The sequence below is a fragment of the Hirundo rustica genome, chromosome 1 (assembly GCF_015227805.2).
Source record: "Hirundo rustica isolate bHirRus1 chromosome 1, bHirRus1.pri.v3, whole genome shotgun sequence".
NCBI lineage: Eukaryota > Metazoa > Chordata > Aves > Passeriformes > Hirundinidae > Hirundo > Hirundo rustica.
This window is the reverse complement of record NC_053450.1, coordinates 90,157,179-90,182,354: the sequence shown is the minus strand read 5'-3', so window position 1 is coordinate 90,182,354 and position 25,176 is coordinate 90,157,179. Positions and strand designations below refer to the sequence as shown.

The window sequence follows — 25,176 nt, the reverse complement described above, 5'->3', positions numbered from 1 at the left end:
AATCTTTTTTTCCTTCTTCACATATCCAAACAGGTATTTCCAAACAGGCCCCCAATTTTGATTCAAGCTTTTTTTTTCCCCTCCAAGCATTTTCCTACAGATCTGTGAAAAAAAAAAAAAAGTCACTCATGCCTCAATGTAAATGAGGCACTGTACCTTAGTTTCAGATGTTTTCTTCTCTTTACATTTCAGCATTATGTCTAAACCTGACACAGAGAAAAGTCAATTAAGCATCCTAATAACATTAGTTAAAGCCACTGCATAAGAAATTGTTCACAATTTATTTAAAGTATTCGTATAGCAATTACTCACGAGATACTGCACTTAGCTGGGATTTCCTGTTCAACTTGATCTGATTACAAGAAGTATTTTGTAATCAGGGCAATTTGAAAGCATTTCATAGAAGTAGTGACGTGTACACGTAAAATGTAATTTGGAAACCTGAAAAGCTAGATTTTGTTAACTGTCTCTTAGACTAGGAATCTTGTATATAGGGCAGCCATTTTGAGAAAAGGAGAGCTCCCACCATGTTCCTCTCAAAATACTGGTACTGTAGTTGCAAAATCTAATTATGATCCTTCATGAAGAACAGTAATTACTTTTTTAGCCTTTAATATTTATCTGCTCCAGAAAATGCTGAAGTGGGAGTATATTTTGAGGAAAAACCTGCCAAAGACACTGTTGGTCAGGGAAATGGAAAAAGAACATGGCTGGAAATTCAGGTATCTGTTATTTTGGGAACAAGCTTGATAATACCAGATGAGCTACCTCATAACATATACATAATAACTGGAAGTTTTTCTGTAAGATGAATGACTTGTGCTAAATGTCATTCAGATGCCAGTCAGCATGTTTTGCACAGATGTTCTGCTCTCTAAATCTTCATAATATGACTACAAAAGTTACCAGTGCAGAGCTCTCAAACAAGCACCACAGGACATTTGTACCACAGGAATACATACACTAGCTCTTTCTCTAACCATTCACATCAAATACAGGACAGGACCATAACAGATAGCATGTGCTCCTGAAAGCAAACAGAAATTACACAACTATCAGGGCCCAGAAGGGAAAGGTCAGATAAATCTGAGTAAACACGCTTACATTGTGAAGAACTGCTTGCCAAGAAAGTATTCTGCGCACCTAAGTGTTTCCCTTTAAGTAAGGCAGATCATATAAGATGATGACTTCTAATTTTGGAGACAGGTGCCCAATGTAATTAAGTGGGCATGCAAAGGAAGGAGATGAAGGAAAAATTGTAGGAGTTCTATTAATGTGTTTGAGTACAAATGCTCAGTTTAGCAAAGCAGTGATCAAATAGTGTCACAGGCATGAAGTTTAAAGTGTCCTTCATTGCACTACCCTTCAGTGATCTGCCCTTCACAAGTTAGCACTCTCTGTTCTGCACTCCATACCCAGACAACTTTCAATGCCCCCGTACTCCACCTATGCTCCTCTGATCTCTTTCAGCTTCCTCTAAAGACACCAGCAAGAAGAGCCCCCAGTGCATGGTGTGTGTTAGTTACTCCTAGACTACACCATTTGGTATAATTTAATCTGAGATGAGCCCAGGATCACAGACTGGAGTGCTCAGAGTTTTGTATGACTGGGGATTTGAAAACTTCCAACAATGAAGGCTGCACAGCTCTTCTAGGCAGGCTGGTCCAGGCCTTATTGCTGTCACGGTGACAGCAATTTTTTTTTTTTTCCTTTTTAGCTTCCCTTTGGCAAATCAGGCCCTTCCCTGCTCATTTCAAGACCATTGTCACTTGTCCCGTTTCTATGCTCCTTCACACAAAGCCTGGCTCTGCCTTCTCAAGAACCTCCCTTCCGGACTTTCCAAGGCTCCCACATAACACCAGCCAACGCATGGGAAACATGGACTAGGAGATCTGTTTCAAAACTGCCAGAGTTATCTACACCAGCATTGGAACACCTGCTAATTACAGCCTAATTATGGGTGTGATTTTCCACCTGTGTAGACATTACACTGGAGGAGTTAAATGGTATAATTTTGTATCAATAGAATTAAACTAGTTCTAAATCCTGCTAGGATACCCAGTTGAGTTCAGATAGATATATTTTTCAGATTAGCCTAAGCTTGATAGTTTACAGGACACACTCTGTTCTAAAATGAGATGATATATTCATGCAGGAAGCTTTAAACAGTTTTAAATATCATCACTTTTGTGTGACCGAAAGAGCACTTCAGAAAAAAAGAGATTATGCTTTGAGGGAAATATGGGAAAAACCAGCAAGTGTGGCTGGCTCTGTACACCTCCCCCCTGAGATCCTCTTCTGTGCTTGTAAGGGCCTGCTCCAGTGAGTTTCCAACAACAAGCAGTCACCTGTTTCACATGAACCATAGGCATGCACTGGAGAAAGGAATAGGGAACATTGACTGAATTACAAAAGGTACAAAATTCAAGCTGGACAGGGAGCAGCAGTTAGAAGGTGAAATACAACAGTAAGAGTCATATGCTTCAAAGACCATGGACTCAAAGCCCTCATATCCACTGAGTTTATCATTTTGCTTCACATCATAATGCTTCAAAACAAGCCTTCCACAATTAAAACTGGCAAAATTTGAGCAATACAGTTTCCAGACACAATTTTTCTTTCCTTTTTTGGAGAATGCATCTGGAAAAAAATCTGTTTTCTTTGTGTTTAGATGGATTGAATACAGGTCAGGGAAATCCTGTTTTTGGTTGTGTTTTTTTTTTTTTTTTATTTCCAAGGGACTACCCTTAAACCGAACAAGAAACAAAAGACTGATAACTTGCCTACTTGCACCATTTAGCTACTGCTGGTTCCTGGAAAGTCTCCAGTGCTCAATGTCACCTCTCAGATCCTGAGCATTCAATAGGATGTGATTTATTATGGGGACTGAATGCACAGTACTGTGATTTCTTGTTTTTCCAGTTTAAAGGAAATTACTTTCATATCTTATGCTGACTTAAATACTTTTTTTTAAAAGTTCCCCAATAATTTCATTTGCAAAATAAACCCTGGCAATTCTTGAATAATTAGATCACAAAGAACCATATTACATTAAATTCTGTATCTAATTCCTATGGCAATTTTTCACAGCAGTATCTAAGAATCAGGCAGCTTTTTCCCCCTTTTTTGAGTTAATTTTGCCATGCTTTCTCCTTATTTAATAAAATAAATGTGCACGTTTGAATTAGTAATGCTCTGGGAAATGCATTTTATCTCATTTCTGATATTACCAGTGCATATGCAGCTTATCAAAAAATCTAAACATGGTCTACTTGCTTCCAGCCAGATTACACAGTCACACAGGTCTGGAGGCCCCCTTGACTGCAGCCAAATTTCAGCCGTATCTAGATCTCATTTCTGCACAGGAGCAACCAGGCAGGGCATCAACAACTATCTGAGATGTGGATCAACATATTCAGGTCTCAGGGCAAAGAAACATGGGTGGAGGTATCAATGGTAAGCTGCCCAGGACACAACTCTGGTATGTCAGTTTCATTTATGGCTATCAAGTAGCAGGAAAAGAAATAAAAAGCAAAAGAGAAGCTGATATAGTATTTTAAGTTTATTTGCTCAAAATAGGAACCGTTGTTTTACAGCTAATGGCAAATTTTTTAAGCTATAGACCAAGTCCTTTGCTCCCAGGCCTCTATTCCCATGCCTTGCCCACTGTGGCAGCAGTGCGAGGAAGGCTTTTGCAAGTTTTGTGTTGAACCAGAAACATCTGTAACTGAACACTGGAAAACAGGCTTAAAAATCTGCTCAGATTTCTCCCATTTAAGGTTACTCATGAGTTGGAGAGTTGCAGGAGGTGGAATTAAGATACGAGAATGTTTATTACTCATTAAAAACAAACAAAAAAGGTACATCCATTGAGCAAGCAGCTTTCAGAAGTGAAAGTGCAGAGAACTCAAATTTTGTGCATGCATAACACAACCCCAATCCTATACCAAACCAGTCCTCCCTCTGTGTATGACTTACAAGGCAGTTTTTCCACAACCTCAAATCAAGCTTAGCACTTTTTTGGTTATCTATATTGGCAAAACCCCAACTAAATTAGCAAACTAAAAGTGAACATAAAGTACATGTTCCCAAAGAAGGAGTATACAGGGAGACAAGCTTTTTTTATCAAAATGGAGCATACATTACAGCTCACTTGAGCAGGCTGACAATGAACCCCAAGCAGTAGCTGCTCACAAAAATGCTGGAAGACTCCAAACAACAGAAAAAACCCATAGAATTTTCCTCAAACTAAAATATATTAATTCCTTTTTCTTTTCCCCATAAAGAGAAAACTTCCATTCATTGACATGGAGAAAAATTAAGAGAAGTAGCTATCAGATACCAAATTGTACCTTCTGAACCTGCCTACCTGCCACCACAGGCAAGTGACCTTGCCAGGCTGACCTAGAAGGCATTTGTAGAAGGCTCCTAGAAAAAGGAGAAAATTACTAATATACAAATTATTCCTTTTTAGCTAATCTAGTGGTGACTTGATTGCTACAATGGGGAATTACAGAGCTGAATAACACCTTGTTCTTACTTCGACTGGAAAATTACTTGCTCCATGGGCAGGAGCATGGGAACAAGCTCAGAAGAGTGTTTTCTTTCTCCCCTCTTCCATATATCAGGCAGAATAGAGGGCACATACTGTCACATTAAAAAAAAAAACAAAACCAAACCAAAAACACCAAAAAAAGTCACGCTCTCTGCTCAGAGCGTGGCACTTCCTCTGCTTGGCCCTTGTTTGGCTCTATCCCACACAGACACGCTGCATCTTCACTGTTTTCTCCCACTCTGACTATGCTGTTCTGTGGCATACGGGGTCCCCTGCCAGCAAAAGCACCATCATGATGGGACTTCCTGCCAGAAGGTGCATTTTTAGAGACACAGGAACTACAGCATACCTAAGGATTCTTCTGCCATATGACCTTGAGTGCAAGATAATTTGCTTCTTGCTGTGTATCACCTCAGGCAGTAGCACTGAAATGAACTCCAGTGTAAATGTTACCTCCCATTGCCCTACTCATAGGGATTGTGGTCAAATAGCAATATGATCTTGGAAAAGATAAGTAGGCACACTAAAATCCTACAGTACGTTACATTATGTATTGTGTTTCTGGAAAACATTTTATGCCAAATTCATAGAATCAGTTATTTCAACTGAGCCTGCTGATCTCAGCTTTGGCTCAGTCAGGTCTGTGCACAATAGTGGTGGCACACAAAAACACAATTATATGACTGGCAATCACATACCTCAATCAACAGCAATTACACCACTGCTATCAAGAAACCTCAGACTGTTCAAGAATGGGTTTTACGATAAGGACACTTAAAAGTTTTCTAACACTAGTGGAACAACTATGCAACCTTTATTGAACCAGGTTGCAGGTATACTTCTCCATTAATATTCAGACTTGGATGCAAACTGCCGGAACTAAAAAGACCTACACTGAATTCAGCTGCTATGTAATCAAACTGAAGTTCTAAATTATTCACATTATTATTCTAATAACGATTTTATCGACATTCTTATCGTTCCCAGCAGGACTGCTGTTTTTTTACAGTTGCAGGAGAGGAGAAATATTGCAAACTATGACAGCAGCAACAACCATTTAACTGACCCCAACCCCTTCTTCAGCACCTTCTGCAGCTTTGCTTAGGCTGCCTTCAGGACAGTTAGTAGCTCTATGTAAATAATATTCTTATCCACTTCACTATACAATGAGTCCAAGCACAGAGATTCAATTAATAGGACTCCTGTTCAAAGCAGATTGCGTAAAACATGCATTGGGAAAGGTTTCAGCAAGAGCTCCAACACCTACGCAATATTAAATGGCTTTATCAATACATAATTCTACCCTTATTTCTTTCCCCTATATGTTGTTGAAGTCTAAAACTTTTTGCCTTCCATACTAAAGGCCTCAAAGTTTATCTGGGAACATGCTGTAATTCTTTGTTGATCTGAACTAGATGCTTTCCATTTCACTCTGCATTAAATTTTTAAAGGAAATTATCACGGAACTTGAAAACAGTGAGCTACTTCAAGAATTGAAACAGTTGTCCTTCCCAGTTCTCCAAGGTAGTGGCAAGATACTTAGGATAAAGAAGAGAAACAAAGTTCAAAGATGAATCTGTCAAGTCTTGCAGATGCAGGATACACTTATTTTAACAATACAGTTATTAAAAATAAGGTTTTCCTGAGTCTGTTTAAAGACACCTAAAAAACACTACCAAGTCCTGCCACAGGGCAATTTACCTAAAAGTTCACTCTAAATACACTGTTAAGCCCCTCTCTCAACAAAAAAAGGTTTACTCAAACACAATGTCTTCACAGCATTGAGAGCTCAAACTAGCACTTATTTCATTTGGTCTCCCCCCAGTCTTGCTAAGTGCAGGCAGGGTACTGACATCAGAAATACACTGTCCCTCCTAGGCAGGGCCCCCCAGAACCACATCCAAAAAGCACTGCTGGTAACCAGTCACCTTACCCACCATTTCCATACATAACATCAGATTAGAGGGAAGGAAAAAAAAAATAGAAGAAAAATCAGCCAAACAAACAAACCCCCATGCAACATCAAGACAAGGAAACCGCCCCCCCCCCAGATAACTGACAAAGTAAAAGGAATAAATGAATAAATGAAGACAACTGCCAGCCACAGAAACAGTCTATCCAAAGACTGCAGTTATGCTTTACAGTACCTCTGAAGGCTTAGTGTGCCATTATGTCTCTGTAGAGGCTGAGATGTGTCAGAACAGCAACTGCAGAGATTAAAATGTGCTCTCTCTTTCTTCTCCCTCCCAAAATACTGTAGGGGAATAAGCCCAAAACCACAACAACAAGCCCACTTGGTGCACCCTAAAGAGAAGTAGTATTAGGAGGGAGCATTAGGATCCCCTATTCACTTGATGGCTTGCAGCATTAGCTACATACCCTGCACCTGACGATGATTGTCTCCTGAGCAGATGCATTTAAGAGAAAAAAGGTTTTTTCTTGTCCTCCTATACCTGCTTACAAACCTGAGAGACCTGCCACTTGGCCTCTCTCTTTTGGCTGAATGATCCTAGCCTCTTCATCTCTTTGTTACCAACATTTTTGCCCCCTGTGTGGTGTTAAAGAAAATAAGAGGTGCTCTCCCTGTACAAAGAAAAAGAAAGAAAAAGAAAAAAAAAAAAAAAAAAACCAAAAAACCCCAAGAGAGAAATATTTATTTTCATAAATGATCATATCCTTATGGAAACCTGAAATGAATGTTAATGGAGGGGAGGGTTATTAGCTGTGCTAACAGCTTGAGGATGACTTTTTACTTTCACTTGAAAGCATTCTTATAAATCTAATACAAATTCAGGAAAAGGAAAAAAGGTTAGTGATTGCTCCCTCTCTATGAGACTTTAAACAAAGTTTATCTGTGCAATTTTAAATGGCATAAATTACAAGTTTTCCTCAGTGAAGGTTCATTTTCCAAGATGCACCCTGTCAAAATTAGATGTAATTAAGCAGCATTTTTTTCATATTCCAGAGAGAAATAAATTAAAATTTGGCATGAAATTACAACTTTCCATGTGAAAAAAATGACAGCGTTTGAGCCTCTAACCTTTCCCTAATGAAAGCTGTATTACATCATCCTTAAATCTATATAGAGGCAATCACGTATTTCCATGGCATTTGTAATGACATTCACATGATGTTTCAGTTCTCCCGTATTATTTAAGACATACAGAGAATGCTTTAGTCTCTGAGGAGAGCCAGGCTGGCATTTCTCCTCTGGTATTTTGGTTCAAGTGATCATTTTCCTTTTGATAAAGCACATATTGATGATGATTCCTTCCACACTTCACAGAATCACAGAATATGCTCATTTGGAAGGGACCCACAGGGATCATTGAGTCCAACCCTTAGTCCTGCACAGCACCATCCCATGTCATTCCCACACAACATGTGATTCTCACATGTGGACAATGTGAAAGCATTGTCTAAAAGCTTCTGGAACTCTGTCAGGCTTGGTGCTGGGATCACTTCCCTAGGGAGCCTGTTTCAGTGCCCTCTGGGGCACCCTCTGGGTGAAAAACCTTTTCCTAATATCCAACTTAAACCTCCCCTGACACAATTTGTAGCACACTTCAAAGTAGTTAAGGACTGGTCCCAGCCAAAATATGTTGGTGACCAAACGTCGTTAGTTTCTTTTAATAGAACTCAACATTCCCCATCAAGGACAGCCCTTGGGGCAGCTCTCGAGCTCTTCAGAAAAGGCAGCACAGATAATTGCCATGACATCCAGAAAAAACTGCCTAACTCTGGGGAAAGGAGTGCGTGGAAATGTCCTCTCAACTACTCATCTGTGTGCAACACCCTTTAAAGAACAACACACTAATGAGGAGTTGGAGACCATCAGTAATTTCTCAAGCAACAGTGGCAACAGGTAGAAAGAAAATGGAGTGACAGAAACGACAGCCATGCGAGATGATGGATGTCCTGCTAGAGGGCAGCACATACACAGTCCTAAAAGCTGCCACGAAAATGACATGGAAGAGGTAAAAATCCTTGGTTATTAAATATCATCTGAGCTTTATTTAGTTTTTAATCACTTCTACTGGAGATTGCACCAGAAATATAAACGGTTTCTTCACGATACACAATATGTTCCTGGACTGTACTAAGACCCTGATATGGTGGATCAGGATGAGAATCCAAGATGAGCAGATGAATGCTGAAAGGAAGATGGATTATAGCAGCCAGCTCTCTCAGAACATGACATTATGAGGAGCAAGGAATTTTTGCCACAGGTAGCAAAAACATTAACTCTCAGGGGTAGAGGAATGGAAGATCAAAATATTAAGGTCCAAAAATAAACCTAGCATGAACTAAACCACTGAGATACTGCCAAGAAATTCTTTTCACTTTACACTAATATTCACTAATTTACTTAAGTTTATCCAATATCCTGAGCAAACAACTTTCATCATATACATTGTCCAAAAGCTGCTTACCTATGTGACTTCTTTTGTGGTATTTATCTGCTTCCCTGCTGAAACTTTTTATAAAACCAGATGGAAAATATAAAGATTTATTTTTATTATAAATTGCTATTATATTGAAAAGATTATTGAAGAATTGCCAGAGAAGGTGGAGTTCTGCAAACATTCTTGCTAAGAAAACATTGCTTCTGTCACTGCTCATGAAAAATCAATGAAAGAGTTCATGAATACCATCAAAGTGCTCTGGCTCCTGTTTTCATGATGATTTTTCACATGTTCTATTCCAGATTCAGCCTTGTTCCCCCTAATCTTTTCTGACTGATACCAGTCCATACAGTTCTACAGACTTTTTTTTTTTTTTTTTTTTCCTCAAAAAAAGTGAATATATGTAAATAGCTCTGCTGGAAAACAAAGCTTACATATCCAGAACATCCAGGTTATTCATGCCAATAATCAATGATGCAATATCATGCTTCAAGTTATTTATTTGAATTAATTAGAACTATTAGTATAGTCTGTTTGATCTTTTGAGAAAAGTCATAGAACCAATATTGTGAAGTTATGAAATATCAAGGAAACAGCTTCTGAAATAGTTTTTTATCTCTCTTTTTTTTTTTTTTTTTTGTGTGTGTGCAACTAGTGTGAATAACTAGAACAAGAATGACTACAGAGCTTTGAAAAAAAAAAAAAAGAAGAGAACATGAGAGCCCAGGGGTTAACCTCATTGATGGGAAAATCCTGGATAGGTGTGGATGCACACCAAGAATTAACAATGAGTTCTGCAGCCAGTGTTGCAAGCTGTGCTTTGGCCTTCACAGACCAGGATTCCTCTTTAAGGAAGAAGAGCTGAGAGATAGAATCCATTTGACAAAGTAGGGTAAAAGCACCGACAGCCTTGTAGATCCAGTGCAGAGGATTTTAAGCTGGGTATATGTTGGGACACTGAGAATGCAGGTCAGCGAGAGACTGCAAGTAAAGGGGAGTTAAGTACACAGGGCAGGGTGATGGGAGCCAAAGAACTCTCAGTTGGGATAAAACAGGTTGAATAGGGGACATCTCACATGCTGGTACACAACTGCACACTGCCTGTGTGCCATAGCTCTACAAAGGATGGGTGTAGGAAAATGAATACAGCAAATGAATCCCAACCTCCTGCAGTCTGATTGCATATTCAAAGAGAAAACCTCCATTTTTAAGTATCAAAACGCATAAAGTAGAAAGTGCACCTAGGTTGTACTTTTGCAGTATATTCAAAAGTATATTGCACTCTCCTATCTTGATACAGGCTCTCCTTTAAGATGCAAATATTTGCAGCCAAATATCCTTCAAATATTTCCCCCTATCTAATTCACCCTAGCAACCATGAGACCTCATCCCTAAGCTTGACTTCATGCTGAACTTTGATCTTTTCTTCACTACTCAGTAGACTTTTGCCTTTAAGATGAGTGGGCTAAGGTACATGAATTTGCAAAGGCATGCTATCCCCAGCCTCTGATTCAGACTAAGGAGGTGTTACTTCTGTGTTCATTAAACCAGTTATTTTTAAAATAAATTTTAATTTATGTACACATGGTCTTCTGCTTTGGATTCCAACTGCCAGAATATAAATTTACCAAAATTTTGTTACAAGTGTTACTGGTAATGAAACACAAACAAAATAAAATGCACAAGAAAAAAAAAAAATCTGACATTTTACCGTGAAGGGATCCAAGCAAAGCAAGAGAGAATGAGTTAATGAGAAGACTCTGTATTCTTTCTTGGAGAATACACCTCTCTGCACACTTTGATGAATCAGTGAGAGTTTATGCCTCGTGAATGTATGGAGATGAACCTGGAAACAGGATTAATAAATCTTCTGCAAAGGGAAAGCTCAGAGATCCCGAAAGCTTTACCATGTCAGTCAGGGAAGACACACAGTATCACACTGTACTTGTAATTCATACCTTCTATGCTCAAACCCATACTGGCAGTCGCACCAGCAGTCTTTCCTGGCAGGTAATATATAAGCTCTGAGATGGCAACTGAGACTCTCTGGAGACATTTGCTCGCCTTAACGGAAATGCAAGCCTTATTTATTTATTTATTTATTTATTTATTTATTTATTTATTTATTTATTTCCCTGAAAGAATACTGGAAGCATGAGAGCAAGGATCACTCCAAATGAGCAAAGATTGCTCCCAACGACCACAGCAGATAAATCCAAAGCATTAGGAAATGCTTAACTTTTCAAGGTGTTTTCTGGGGGTGTAGGGGGTGGAGCAGGAGAAGAAAGGGGATGAGGAATATGCTTACGTTTCAAGCTTAAAAATTACTGATTCAATCAAATATCTAAATCTGGGGATTCTGAAGCATACTGTATGGACATATGTACTGTCAGCTGCAAACAACTCCTACAGCACTAGGAGCTGAATGCAGCACCATATGTTATGCCAAGATTACTGATTTTCATTAGATATGAAAGAAGATTTCCAATTTTAATCTTAATTTTCAATCATTATTTTATTCAGCAGTCTAAACACAATGATGATGGCCAGTATCTTGATTCTATCTCCGCACCTGCTGCAGGTATGTTCCCTCTCACATCCTCTCTCTTCCTTTCAAGTCTAAAGGGGAAAAAAAAGAAACCTTGAGACTGAGCAAGCCCTAAGGATTTTTCTAGGCATGAACACTAAGGTCATAAATCCCTCTGCTTCCCTACAAGAAGCTATGATGGATAGTAGGCTGTGAACTGAGGCCTTTAAAGAAAGATGTCAATCTTCAAAGTAAAAAGTAAAAGTCGTGACTAAAGTTGTGACTGTGTTAGCAGAAGTTATTTATTACCTGTATAAAGCAGGGCAATCCTATGAAAGATCTGTCTTACCCACCTCTTCTCACATTCTGACTAGCAACAGGATGAGAGCAGAACGGGAAATCTGTGAACATTGGTCTTCTTGTATCTCCCCAGGGATGGGCAAATAGGCAAGGTGAAACATGTAAAAGGAGATTGCAATGCCTCGGCTCCAGGTCCGTGCTGGCTGACTAAAGTAACACCCTGTGTGCCAGCCCCATAAAACATGACAGAAATTACTTAATCCCACCCCTGAACAAATAGTAGATGTGAAACATTGATGTGAAACAATGGTGTGAAAAAAAGGAGAGTTTCCTGATGTAGCATGGTGGGACTGCTATCTTTGGTTGGAACAGTGTGAGAAGTTATTCCAGTTAATTTTAGGAGAACAGACTAGTGTTACCAGTCATATTTTATACTTTATTACTTAAGGGAGACTGAATTTCCCAAACTGTTAAAATAAGGAGCAAAAAATGATTGCAGCAGATGAAGCCTTCACAAGGACATACTTACAAGTAGGTATTTACAATGAAAAAAGAAAACACACAAGCGTTTTCATTACAAATAACAACTCCTAGGCGCACATGGAACAGCTGGGAATGGGTATGTACGTGGCAGAGCAGCTGACAGCACAGTGCACAGAATGCCAAGGCAATGTTCATGTAGTCACTGGGTCTGAGGAAGCTCTTCAGTAACCACTCTGTCCTTCCCATTTCCCTTGTCTTTAATGTCTAAAGTAACCCCAAGCAACCAACCATATGTAATAATGTTTTGATTTGTAGCCAGCCGAGATAATTCATGTAGTCTACCAGATTAATGGCTCTCAAACTCTTTCAATTACAGGTGAATAGTTTCTGCAGTTGGATGATCTCTCTCCCTAATATAATTTTTACTTCATTTAGCAGAAGATTTAAGACATCTTCCATCTACAATTTCTTATGAAACCTTCTTTCAATTTGCACGTAATAGCCCACATTTCAGAATGTCAAGATCAGCAGGAAAAGAGTACATTTTTCTAATGGAAATTACGTAACACCTGCTAGTAACAGTGAAGGCAAAGGGATGCATGTATCTACAAAATTTTTGCTTATTTTTTTCCCAGTTCCTCAGGATTCTTCAGGTAATAATACCCTGACAGAGCAGCACCAGGTTATGAAACATCACTGTGCATCCCAGCCTACCATTCAAAACAAAACTCACTTTTTAATATGGCTGGGTCATTAGTCTACTGTAACTGGAGTCACTATCAGGGTCCTGTTAATAGTACAGCCAGGGTAGTGTTAGCCAACATACAACAGCTGGCAGTGCAAAGTCAAATACAGTAAGCACTGAGCTGTGAAGAGCCATTTATTCTATTTGCTTAATGACATGCTGAGCTTCTGGTACCTACCGGAAAGTGGCATCCCCTTTCCAGTACAGTTTGTGCTAGCTCTACCACTGTGCAACTTAATTAGAGAGCAATTTTGCATGAAATAGCTCCTGCGGCTTAGGCAGGGCTGGAGCACAGGTAGGTCAGTAAATGCTGTGCCACTTGGAAAATCAGCGATGACAGCTACCATCAACCCAAAAATAGTGCTGCTGGGACAGCACCATGCCTTCTGATGGTAGCTGAATTATTCCACACTCTTATTTTACTTGTCATAAAGCAAAGCAGGCAAATATTTCTATCCAATGCATCTCAGACTGTTAGAACCTCAAGGTGCCTGCACACACTTGACATCTCAGAAGATGTAATTTCTAAGAAAGGTGCTATTTTACACATGAATATAGGACATCTGTGTGCGTTTGTACACAGGCAAAATGCAACTTAAGATGTGTGTGGCCAGCATTCTGAAGCTCCTCCTGCTTTTTCAGTGCAGTGAGAAAACTCAATGTTTCATCAAAGCCCGATTAGACCAGAGTTAGGAGCCAGGAGACTGTTCAGTTTTAAAACTGATAATCTAGCTGGATTTTATGTTGGGTTCTTGATGGCAAGGTTTGGTGAAGAGATGAACATCTTGTTCAGTGAACACTGCATGGAGCTTTTGAGCTCTGCATGTCCAAACCACACACAGGGCACTCTGCTGGTGGTGACTAACAGGTATTACCTTACCTGAGTCAGGTTGCATCATGAAAGACACAAGAGAGATTCCACAAACTGAACGGGCAAAGGCATGAAATTATACTATAGGCAATTTCTTCTGGTTGGAACCGAGGCATCCAACCAAGGAATTAAACCATCACTTTTCTGCTGAGAAAGAAAGTCTCCTTTTCTAGGTCTGTGTTTTTAAACAACCACTCTGATTTGAGTTGCGTTTTTCTTTTGTTTTAAATTAAAGAGCACATGTTGTATGCTGCTTCCTGATTTCTTCCAGGCATAAAATTGCCCAGTGGGATTGGATGCACTAATTTTAAGCATATGAAAATCTTCCACGAAGAACATGACTGGAATATTAATTTTAAGTAACAACTACATGCACATTTTCTAGCGGAGGTGACTATGGGAACAGACACCAAAAGCATTCCCAATTCTCTGAAGTCTCTGTTCAGTCACACATGGAGGGAGAAGGCTCTCAGATGTGTTTTTAAGTAAATATACTATCACTGTCATATTCCCTGTGAGAAGGATTAAAAGTATGATAATAATAATAATAATGATGATAGCAAAGACAAAAAAACCGATGGCCTGGCCCACAGTTTTTTATGCCTGGATGTAGTCATAGAGGCTCAAGCTCTGAAGAATCTGGTGGGTGATGTGCTAAATATTTTTGCAGTACAGATGTGATCACTCAGTTTCAATACTGAAGCACTGAGTCCTTTGATTTTAGCAGCTGGAGACAAATCGCTAAGAACATTGACAAGCACGGTATCTTTGTAGTAAGATCTTCAAAGGACTCCAGCAGGTTAGTCTGACTTTTCTCCTCTCAGCTTAATTCTAGCATTTTTGTAATCAGTCTGTGTTTTTCCGCATGGCTTCCCAGCAGATCAGTTAAAGACAGATGCAAAGATTTTCAAACAGGCTGACCTACATGTAGTATGCAGGCTATGGGTCTAGATAGGGCACCTCAGTTAAGTTTTATACTGCTTTGAGAAGAACAGAGACTTATCCCAAACTTCCAATTATCCCTCAAAACTACAGAAGTATGTTGAATAAATACAAAGGATGAATCTACTCTCTTTCTACCACTGCATTTCCTTCATTTTGTACTCACAGTCTCAGATGATGGTTATCCAATTGAAAGGCTTCTTCTCCCTACAAAATGGAAACTTTTTATCATCAGCAGGGGTCTTTGTCCTACCAGTCACCTCATTTTCACAGTACGTGTTAACTCTGCAACATCAGATGGATGACACCAACATTTCCTCATTTCTATTTTTAATCGTATGTACTAACATTTCAAGGTAAAACAGTAATCTAGGAGGAAACGCTTAGACTGTCAGAAGAACAGCAGATGTTATGCTTGTACCTGGTGTTTCCAGTGCAACACTTTGCAAAAAGTCAAAATGCATAGAATCATAAAATAACCTGAGTTGGAAGGGACCCAATAAAGTCCACAGCAACAATTTGTTCTATGGCTTCCCCATTATCATGGCAGTCTGCTGTTTCTTGCTAATTACTTTTCAATTAAAGTAGGTGATTCTCACTTAGCTTTCTTCCTGTTCCTCCCTTGGTTCAAGCAAAAGCAGCCTCAGGACTACCCTGACTTGATCTGCTGGTAGTTATGCATGATCAGGGATGCACCCTCCATCTGGAAGTCATTTTAGCAATCTTTGTTTTGCTCCTGCAGGGAGAACATCAGCATAAACACCTTGAAAACGTGCCCTAACCAGGACTTGGCACAGCAAAATTGTGTCTTCTCTAGGCGAACATTTTGACTGAACATTTGCAAAGATTGCCTGCCTCTCTGCACTGTCTCAACAGCACTGAATCACAATGGTTTGAATTGGAAAGGACCTTTAAAGGTCAAGAAAGAACCTTTAAAGGCACTGAGGTCCCCACATATCTCTAAACGGATCCTTTATATATAATAGTATTACAACTATTTCTTAGTGGGAGGGAAAAAAAGAAAAAAGAGAGCAAGGGACTCTGTCTTCTGGAAATAGTCAGCTCCTTGACAAACATGATGCATTCAACTGCCACCATTATTGTCCCCATACAAAAACTCCTCTCTGATTCATGTTTCTGAGTAACCATTACTACCTCTCAAGAGTTCAAAAAATATTCTGCTGCTGCAAAAACTAAAATGCAAGCATATTAAGTGATTCCTTCCTCAGGGTCTGTGGTATTCTCTAGCTAATATTCACATCCCAAGCTCTTTATATCTTGTTCAGTAACGGCCACATACTAACCAATAATAAATGTCATTGTACCCTCTTCAGACCTGCTCTGGATGCTGAGGAAAGGGAACTTGGCAGCCAGCAGCACTTCTTTTATTCAGGCAGGATCAAGTTCCCTGGGGTTCCCTTGTTCAACTCTCTGCTTCTTTCATCTTCTGCTCATACATGCAGTTCTTTTTCTGTCCTACACAGGATCACTCTGTGCTAGTACTTTACATGAGTATAATCTAATCACGAGTTATAACAAAAAACAAATGGCATTTATTAAACAAGCAAAGTTGATTTCCTTAAACAGCATGCTTCTGACTCTGCAATCTGCTGTGTTTATTCACATGTTCATTGATGAATATTTCATTACTTCAGAACAGGCTTCCTAGTCATTGTATCAGACTAAGCTCCAGGCCAGTAAAACATTTAAGCAAGTGCAGGACAGAATTTCAGGAGTGTAGATAATCCTAATGAAAGAACTGGAGCAGAATCAGCTGCACTATCAACATCTGCCCACAATGCAGAATAAGAATGTAGGAAAAGTTAATTTCTACCCTCGAACATCCGCAAAACACGGTCTGTTTTCACAGTACTTAACAAACACATTCCTTCCCAGGAAAGGAGGTTGCACATTAATTGCCAGGAACTGTATGCCTAAAAATAAAGACACAAAAAAGGAGCCTTACGATACTGATGAAGTGAGAAGAATCTCAGAGGTTTGAGCTAGATTCTTGACGGCAATAGAGAGCGCACTAAGAATAGCAAAAGAGTAGGAGTAGTCAAGGCTGAAAAGTTTCTAAAGTGTTTTGATTGCCAATTTCTTCATGAAGCTCTCAATCAGGCTACCTCTTATGTGAGAAGGTTAAATCTTCCGTGGAGCTTCAGTGTATTGAAAAGTAGCTGGAAACATCTAGTTCTGACTTGCACACCATTCAGTGGAGAGCCAAAACATCAGTAAGAACAACAAGTGTCTTGGATTGGTAAACAGGGAGTTGCTCTGGCTACAGGAATTATTTTAACAAAGAAACACAGTGAAATGTTAGAGTCAAGGCCAAAAGACACCTGTGAAGTATCTCTCTCCCCATGCACAGCAATGCATAGTTCGAGAGGCACATAACAGAAGGATTAATCCCACAAAAAAACCTCAACATTTAGGTGAGTGAAAAAATAATGCTTGGTTAGATGAGTCAAAACCTATTCTGACACAGCTCAACCTGAACCTCTGTTCGCCAGAAGAATATACATATTATTCCAGAAACCGCATTTAATAGTCAAATCCTTGCATAAGAAAGTCACTAATAAAATTTTTGATGAAACCCTGGAGTGCACAAATCTAGAACTGGCCCTAAGAACTAAATAGGTCAGAAAGAACTACAGCAGAGCTTCAAACTCTTAGCCTTCTTAAAGACAAGCCAACACTAACACCATGGGCACCAGGACTCTGACACTACCTAAAGACCAGTGCCTAACTCTCTTTTTGAGAAGGCACACTGTTATCTGACCTGTGCATAAGACTTGTTTTTGGATAGATAAAAGGGAGCTGGGATTCGACATTGACAGAAGGTTTGGAGGGAAAACAAACAAACAAAGTGGACTTGACATAAGGACCCCAGCAATGGAATAGGTAAGAATGCTAGGGAATTGTGTTCTTTGGAAGAAAAGGGTATTTGTTTATGCAAGTACCACAATAATAAGCTCACAAGGGCAGTTAATGTAGCTGTATGAACACTGCGGTCTTGAACAGCTCTTAGATCACTGAGAGTAATCACTTCATAGCCATTAGCTTTAAAAAGGCAGTAAAATAGTTTTATTTCTAGACTGTTACCCTTGTTCTCAACACCACTGATTTTCCATCTGGAATAGATATCCTTGTCTTATATCCTTTTCTGTAGCAAAAATTTGCACTTGGAGCTAAATATATTATAACATTATGGCTACATCTTGAAGATCTCTGTGAAGCTGCAGCATCCTAGGACTGTCACACATCACCATCACCCTGAAGACAAGCAAATATATTTTCTACATAATCCTGTTTCACGAAATTTAGGAATGAAGACACCCTCAACACCACATGAAGGGACCCTGAGCCTGCATGCCATACAGCTGACTGCTGAACAGAACCTGTTCACCTGTTCAGAAATGTCAATAGAACATAAGAAAGGTGATTTTGTGAGGATTATTATTTTAGAGTGCCAATAACAAAAGCTGGAGTAGGTGGGGATTTCACTTTCTTTTCATTCTGGGTCGTTAGTCTACAGCTTTCTACAGCTCTGCTTTCATACACTAGTCCAAATTGCCTTCTGGTATTCCATTGAAAATGGTATGTCAGAAGGGCTGGTTTTACCCTTTTCATGCCCTTACCTTTCCTTTATTTAAACAACTGATTCCCCTGTCCATGATAAATAAAATACTGCAAGAACTCAACAGGCTTGTATACTTTCCAGCTGTATTTCTGCTCTGAACTGTAGTTACTTGAAACCATGATGGTACCATGGATAATGCTCAGATCTTCACCTCCCAAAACATAAAAGGATTTTTAGGTGCAGGAACTATAATGCTCCACTGAGCAGCTCTCATTTCATGCCATCAGTAACCTGTGTTCCAGGCTAGTTTTCCAGTATATTCATAAAAGTCTTCATTGTAGAAAGGCTGAGGTTTAAAGAGAGTTAAATCATTTATATAAGCAACTAACTACAAACAAAAGTATTGTATTAAACATCACTCTCCTTACTCTTATCTTTACTGACAGCATTACATGAGAAGATGTAGTAACATTCCTGGATGATGTTCCATGGCAATGAAACCAGAAAAATGGCAAAGGTCTTATCGTTTTCGGTGCATCACAATGTAATTTTAAATTTAATTTTGTCTTACTGCTAATATTTAAACTCTGTGCTTGTCACCTAGAGACTTAGAGCACTGCCACAGTGGGAGCCCATCATTTAACATTCCTCACAGAATTCATAGCAACAACTTGAGTCATCGCCATTCCAGTGACTCACTCCTGCCACTCGATACACATCACTTTAATTTTAAATCACACAAAACCATCTGAGTGACAGCCAGCAGCAGCCCTATGATTTTCTGGCTTCTGCATCATTACATTTCTCTTCTTAGCACTTCTTAGTGCTCACATGTCTTCACTATACAAAAAAAGTAATTTAAAAAAGTAATTTCTATTAACATAACAAAAAATTACAGATCTTTTACATGCATACAGGGAAAAAAAAAAAAAAAAAAAAAAAAAAAAAAAAAAAAAAAAAAAAAAAGCACCTTACCACCTGATTGTTTCAAAGCACTACAGAAATGGTCATGAGAAGTTCTCACTCCACCATAAGAGATCTAAAGCTGATGCTTGCAAAGAGTTTTCAGAGACTGACAATAACCTAAGCCCTAGAGGGGCACTTCAAAACATTGTAGAGGAGCACTGTAAGCTCCTCACTTAGGACAAGGCCTACTGCCTCCTTGTTTCATTATCTTCAGGGCAAAAGAGGGAAAGAAGTAAATATACAGAAATGACATCTAAGCTCCTTTGCTTTCACATCAGGGAGATAGCAGTCTCCTCCTGAATTTAAGCACATACCAAAGGTTTGTCTTTTGTGACACAATCTCAGACCAAGATAAGCATATTAATTCTTCTCTGATGGTAGAGAGGTTCTTTAACTTGTAGAAGCTGAAAGTTGAATCAAAGTAGCTGGGAGGTGGAGCCAGACATCCACCTGCTTCCATATCTACCTCTTTTTGAGGAAAGCATGAGTACACGCGCCTGGTGCAATGGCAGCAGTAGGGGCTTAGGTCAGCCCACGTGGGCTGGTTTGGGGAGTCAGCTGCCAGGCTTGAGATGGCCACCTGGAAAAAAACAGTGCCTGAAATAGGTGGAGGGTCAGCTATAAATATTCAGGAGGCGCATTTGCTTTTAGCACCCTGAAACCTGCTGCCATGCATCTTTGTGGTCACTTGATAATAGATCCACAAGAGGCTGTGGGGTCTCCATCCACAGAGAGATTCAAACACCAGCTCGACACAGCCCTGAACAACCTGCTGTAGTTGGCTATCCTTTGAACAAGATGAGATGATCTCCGGAGGGCTCTTTCCACCTCAACTTTTCTCTGAGAATAACTTAGATAGAGCACACAAGTAGACCATTACCCCCTGCATACAATGCCTCAAGAATACAACATGTAAACGCATTACATAATCTTCAGGTGCAGTACTTAATTATCAAAGGTATCAGTAACTGCTGTCAGCAATTCAGCAGGAGTCTTCCAGTTCCTAAAAAATCACCAGTGTCACTCCCCAGTTAGACATTACCTGCTTAATCAAAATTTTCAGCTTCTACAGTCTCATGGTTTGACTCAGGATTTCTTGAATTTCAAAAAAACCACACAAATACTTAAACAAAACACTGAGGAACCACTTGGTTTGGTTTGGCAGCTGGCACTGCAAACTGTATTTCAATCCTATTTAGCATATTTTGTGATATATTTCAAAACAGGGTAGAAAGATGAGACTTTCAGTAGATTGAGGATGCGTCTGCCTTTTGTCCTGTGGTCTTCCCCCTAGACAAAACTGAACAAGCACTGATTTCAATGGACAGTTTATCCTTTCCAGGGATAAACTAGATAAATTTAATCTAGCTAAAGACTGTCATAAGAACACGGTTATCCTAAGTCTTTCCTTTGTCTTGCTGCTCAAATCTAAATAGTGATGGTCATATTTAAGGACTGGAGAGCTAATGATACTTATTTTTAAGTTATTAACCTTATTAAACAGTGAGAACTTCTCAAAATTTTTCAATACTCCTCTCATGGTTGCTCTCAGTATGGTGTTAAAACAAAAATTTAAGTGCAGCCTGGGTCATTATGCAAGGCACTTGCATGGGCAAGCAATGAAAAACATGCAAACAGTGTTTGGCTTTATAACCAAAAAGAAACTTGGCAGGATATTATCCCTCTCAAATACTGGCAAGGGTCAGGACATACCTGTGAGCATGTGTAAGAATGAAGAGATGGGTCCAGAGCACAAAAAAGAGAGGTGTGGAAGGAGGAGAGAAGGATAGTTTATAGCCACAATTATAAAAATAACTGTTCCCATATCATTAACAGAGCACTAATTACTTCACAGGACTACTTCAGTGGCTCTAAAATTGCAGAATATTGCTATATTGCGTGGATAGTCAGAAGCCCTTACTCTCATCACTGGCAATAACTGGGCAAACTGACTTTAGTGAACTCTGCCAAGAATGAAGGGAGTAGATATCTCTTATTCTTGTCTCTTCTTTTTAAGACTGATTTGTGTTGTAATAGACCCTAAAGATCATTCTGTTCCAACCCCCCTTTCATTGCAGGGACAATTTGCGCTGGACCAAGTTGCTAGAAGTCTCATCCAACCTTGCCTTGAACATTTGCAGGGATGAGGCGTCCAGATTTTCTCTGTGCCAGTGTCTCATCAGCCTCACAGTGAAGAATTTCTTCCTTGTATCTCATCAAAACCCACTCTCTGACAGTTTTAAGCTATTCCCCCATGTCTTATCACTACATACCCTCGTAAAAAAGTCCCTCTCTAGCTCTCCTGAAGGATCCCTTTTGGTTGGATTCAATCCAACAGGTCCATGTGCTTATTATGTTGGGGATCCCAGAGTTGAATATAGTAGTCTAGATGGGGTGTGATGAGGGTGGAGAAGAGAGGGAGAGTCACCTGTATCCCTTCCTTATACAGAGCATTGTAGGAGGCCCCTCTGTACACACAAGTACAATCTTTGGTTTTCTGCTCAGTCTCCACACCACAATAGCCACAAAAAGCATCACATCATCTTTTAAGTACTGAAGCTTCACTACCAGTTAAATTCTCCATGCTGAGCCAGATGGGAAGTCAAAGTATCAAAACCTCTTTGTCTTCAGATTCCCTAAGTCAAAACCTGAGTAAAGTCTGTCTTGTTAATGATTTATTAAAAATTGTTAGAAAAGTTTATACCATGATATTTTTCTCTACAGATTTTCAAGTTAAATAACTTTGCCAGTCAGAGAATATATAGAGACCAGAACAACCTTAAAAGTTCGCTCAGGCAAGTGACCTGTCTTCAGGAGGCACCTTGTCCGGGTGGAGCAAAAGAACAATGCTCACAGAAACAGTTTTCAGAAGCACTGGGAGCACATGAAAAGGGGCCAGGCTGATCAATTACTTCTATTCTGAACAGCATGTCTGCAGCATATTTTCTAAACAACACCAAGTCAACTTTGCCAATTATACAAGTCCAAATAAACATGAATAAAAAGACTACTTTTATAAAAAACTTAATTGGAAATTCTTTTTAAATCCTCTAACCTTACGATTCTGACATACTGAAAAATAGTTCCCATTACAGCTTCTTTTGAGGATTTTCTAAAGCACTAATCATAGACCTAGCTGATGCTATTTAAGTGAATAGAAGTTTCATTTGTTGGGTTCATGCCTACCATTGAAAACCACAAATTTGAAAACCCATCCCTTAAGTAATAACAAAAAAAGTAACAGCTTACATTCAATAGCAAATGGCTACAATAAAGAATACCCAGAAGAAAAAACTATGGTTGAATGGATACTGTAAAAAAGGGGGAAGTGACAGTTTAGCAAGCAAATTAAATGCTGAATGCCTGAAGAGCTGATTTTCAGGATTTCCATTGCATGGTTACTGTTCTAACTTGTACTTGTGCAAGAGAAATTGCTATGGTCAAAATCCAGCTGCTGAAATCTTAAACCAAGCTGCTTTTACAGGCAAGAACAGCCACAATTAATTGAAGCGGGGACTGCTCCAAGAGCATTCCTTGGGTATCAGTTCGATGAAATACTTAAGTATAGACAAGCTTTTAAGCTTACATTTATGACTTTCGTTGCTTTAACTGGGACAGAGTCAATGGATAAAAGCAACAAAATTCTCGTGAGTGAGGATATGGATGTACAAAAAAAGAAAAAAAAAAAAGTGTAAAAGCTGCAAGTACAGCTTGTTTCAGTTTTGGGAAACAATGTTTATACATCAATACCAGTGTCCCACTGTATGATTCATGCTTTCACATATGTTTGGGAAAACAAATGCATACAAACAAAAACACTCATATACCTTTATGCAATGTAATGCTACCCGTAGCACTTCTGAAGTATAGAAGAGCTCAATGCTTTTAAACAAAGCAGAGAATGAGTAGGTCAAACATCAGACAGGCTACATGAGCAGAGAGTTGGACACAATGATCTTTCAAAGTCCCTTCCTAATCCTGAATAATGATCCTTTGTTGATGAACACAAGTATGAACCTTGTTGATGCTGACAACTCTTTGAAATTAGATGTCAGAGCAGATTGTCCTTGCTGTGGCTTTAGGTGTGGTTCCACAGTAAGGTAATCCAATTTAAATACAAGATGACACAGGATTTTTGTCTCCTAGCTGTAAACTTGTGTACCCTTCCTAGGTAGTCCAGACAATTGATGCAGAAAAAACAGTTGGGACCTATTATTTTACTGGTTTTCTGTGCAAGCCCTAATTCCAGCTAGAGTGAGGAAATAGGTGGACTTGATGCATGAAATAAATTATGTCTGACCATAGAAGGCAATCATATTCCTGAAACCTTTTTTCCACAATCTGGAAGGCTCTCTTCCACCACCATCACCATCTCTCAAATAACAGCCTTTATTAGATACAAGTTTTTGGTCAAAGTACAAACAGCATGTATTTTCAGTTCATCAGCACGCTAAGTCAAAAGCTTTTCCTTACAGCCTGCTCCTATTTTGGCTATTCCGCTTTTCCCCCCATGTTCTGGAAGGTCTTGCATTTCTAAAATTTTCATAAATTTTAATCAAGCTGCAAAAGAGCAAAATAGTATTTTCCCAGATTTAGAAGCAGTATGGCAAACCAACTTCAAAGAAGATAATTTCCTGCAAGTAAAGAAAAATAATTTTTAAAGCTAGCCAACTTTGAGCTTTCCATGTCAATTAAAATAACAGTTATCTTATGACCAGTGATGGAGCACAGCAAAGTACTTGTATAACACCATAATGAAAAAAGATAACGCAAGAATAGGCACTTTCATCACCAAGAAGCTTTCAAAATATCTGGAATTCAGACTCTGGGTAGAGGGAGAAAAGATAATGTCCAGAAACTGATAACTGCAAAGCATATTGTTTTGATGAATCCAGAGCTGCCCAAGGCCTGCAACACACTAGTTGACTGAAGATATTTAACAGCTTTAACTGTCTAAGCAATCTTCTTTGATCAAGTACATTTCCAATGCACAAAATTCCAGCCACTTTATCAGAAGATTAAGGAGTTTGTCTGCACAGAGGCTGGGGTTCTGCAGGAAGAAGTCCAATGGACTCTTTGGGAAAAAGTGACCACAGTGCTTCCACTGACCATGGAAGCAGACTCAGTATTGTTTTTTAGCATCCATTGCTGAATATCAGCAACACTACTTTATTCCTATTTGTCCATTTACAAAAAAATTGATTTCACTTTTGCATCTAGAAATGTACTGTCTGACAGATAAGACATAAATGCATACAGTGATAAATCCAGATTTGTGCAAAGAAAAAAAAAAGAAAAAAAAAAAAAGGAAAAAAAGGCTGTTTGTGAATCAGTTCAAATGTTCTGCCTGACAATTCTACTAACTCTTGTTTAAAGGTCGTTTCTCTGGCTTGTTTGGAAATGTACAGAAATTACAGCTGCTAGCAAATGCAAATAAACCTCCCTGATTTGTTCAGAAAATAAAATTTTGTTTAAAAAAAAGAAAGGCAAACTGGTTAATAAGTTTCAGCGCACTCTATAATATAATTTCAAAATTTATTGTTTCAGAAAGAAAGGAACAGATTTAAGTTTAGATTTAAGTGTGTTCTCTCAGGCAAGAGTGAACCCATCTGATAGGATGAAACACAAGTATAAATAAAGTACAACCGATTTGTAGCAACTGAGATATCAGGCAAAATGCAAGCTCTAGTCAGTATTTGAATACTTTTTATTTGAGAGTCCACATGAATGGACAGGGTGGTCACTATTTCTTGGAGTTTTCTTTTGATGGTGATGGTGGGCTTTTTTGTTTTATGAAC

The 25,176-nt window shown here is 39.0% G+C and overlaps 1 protein-coding gene across 5 annotated transcripts in view; it reads right to left on the bottom strand.

Annotated features, from left to right (window-relative positions):
- The window catches only part of PHACTR1 (phosphatase and actin regulator 1), a 305,882-nt gene that overhangs the window by 244,983 nt on the left and 35,723 nt on the right, over window positions 1–25,176 (bottom strand). Inside the window, exon 1 of one of the 5 annotated variants that reach the window (XM_058421587.1) lies at window positions 6,703–6,831. The exons of the other annotated variants lie outside the window; for them this stretch is intronic. The gene's annotated coding sequence lies outside the window, so the exon portion shown is untranslated. Of the gene's footprint in view, window positions 1–6,702; window positions 6,832–25,176 lie in introns of those variants that run through there. 5 annotated transcript variants of the gene reach the window in all.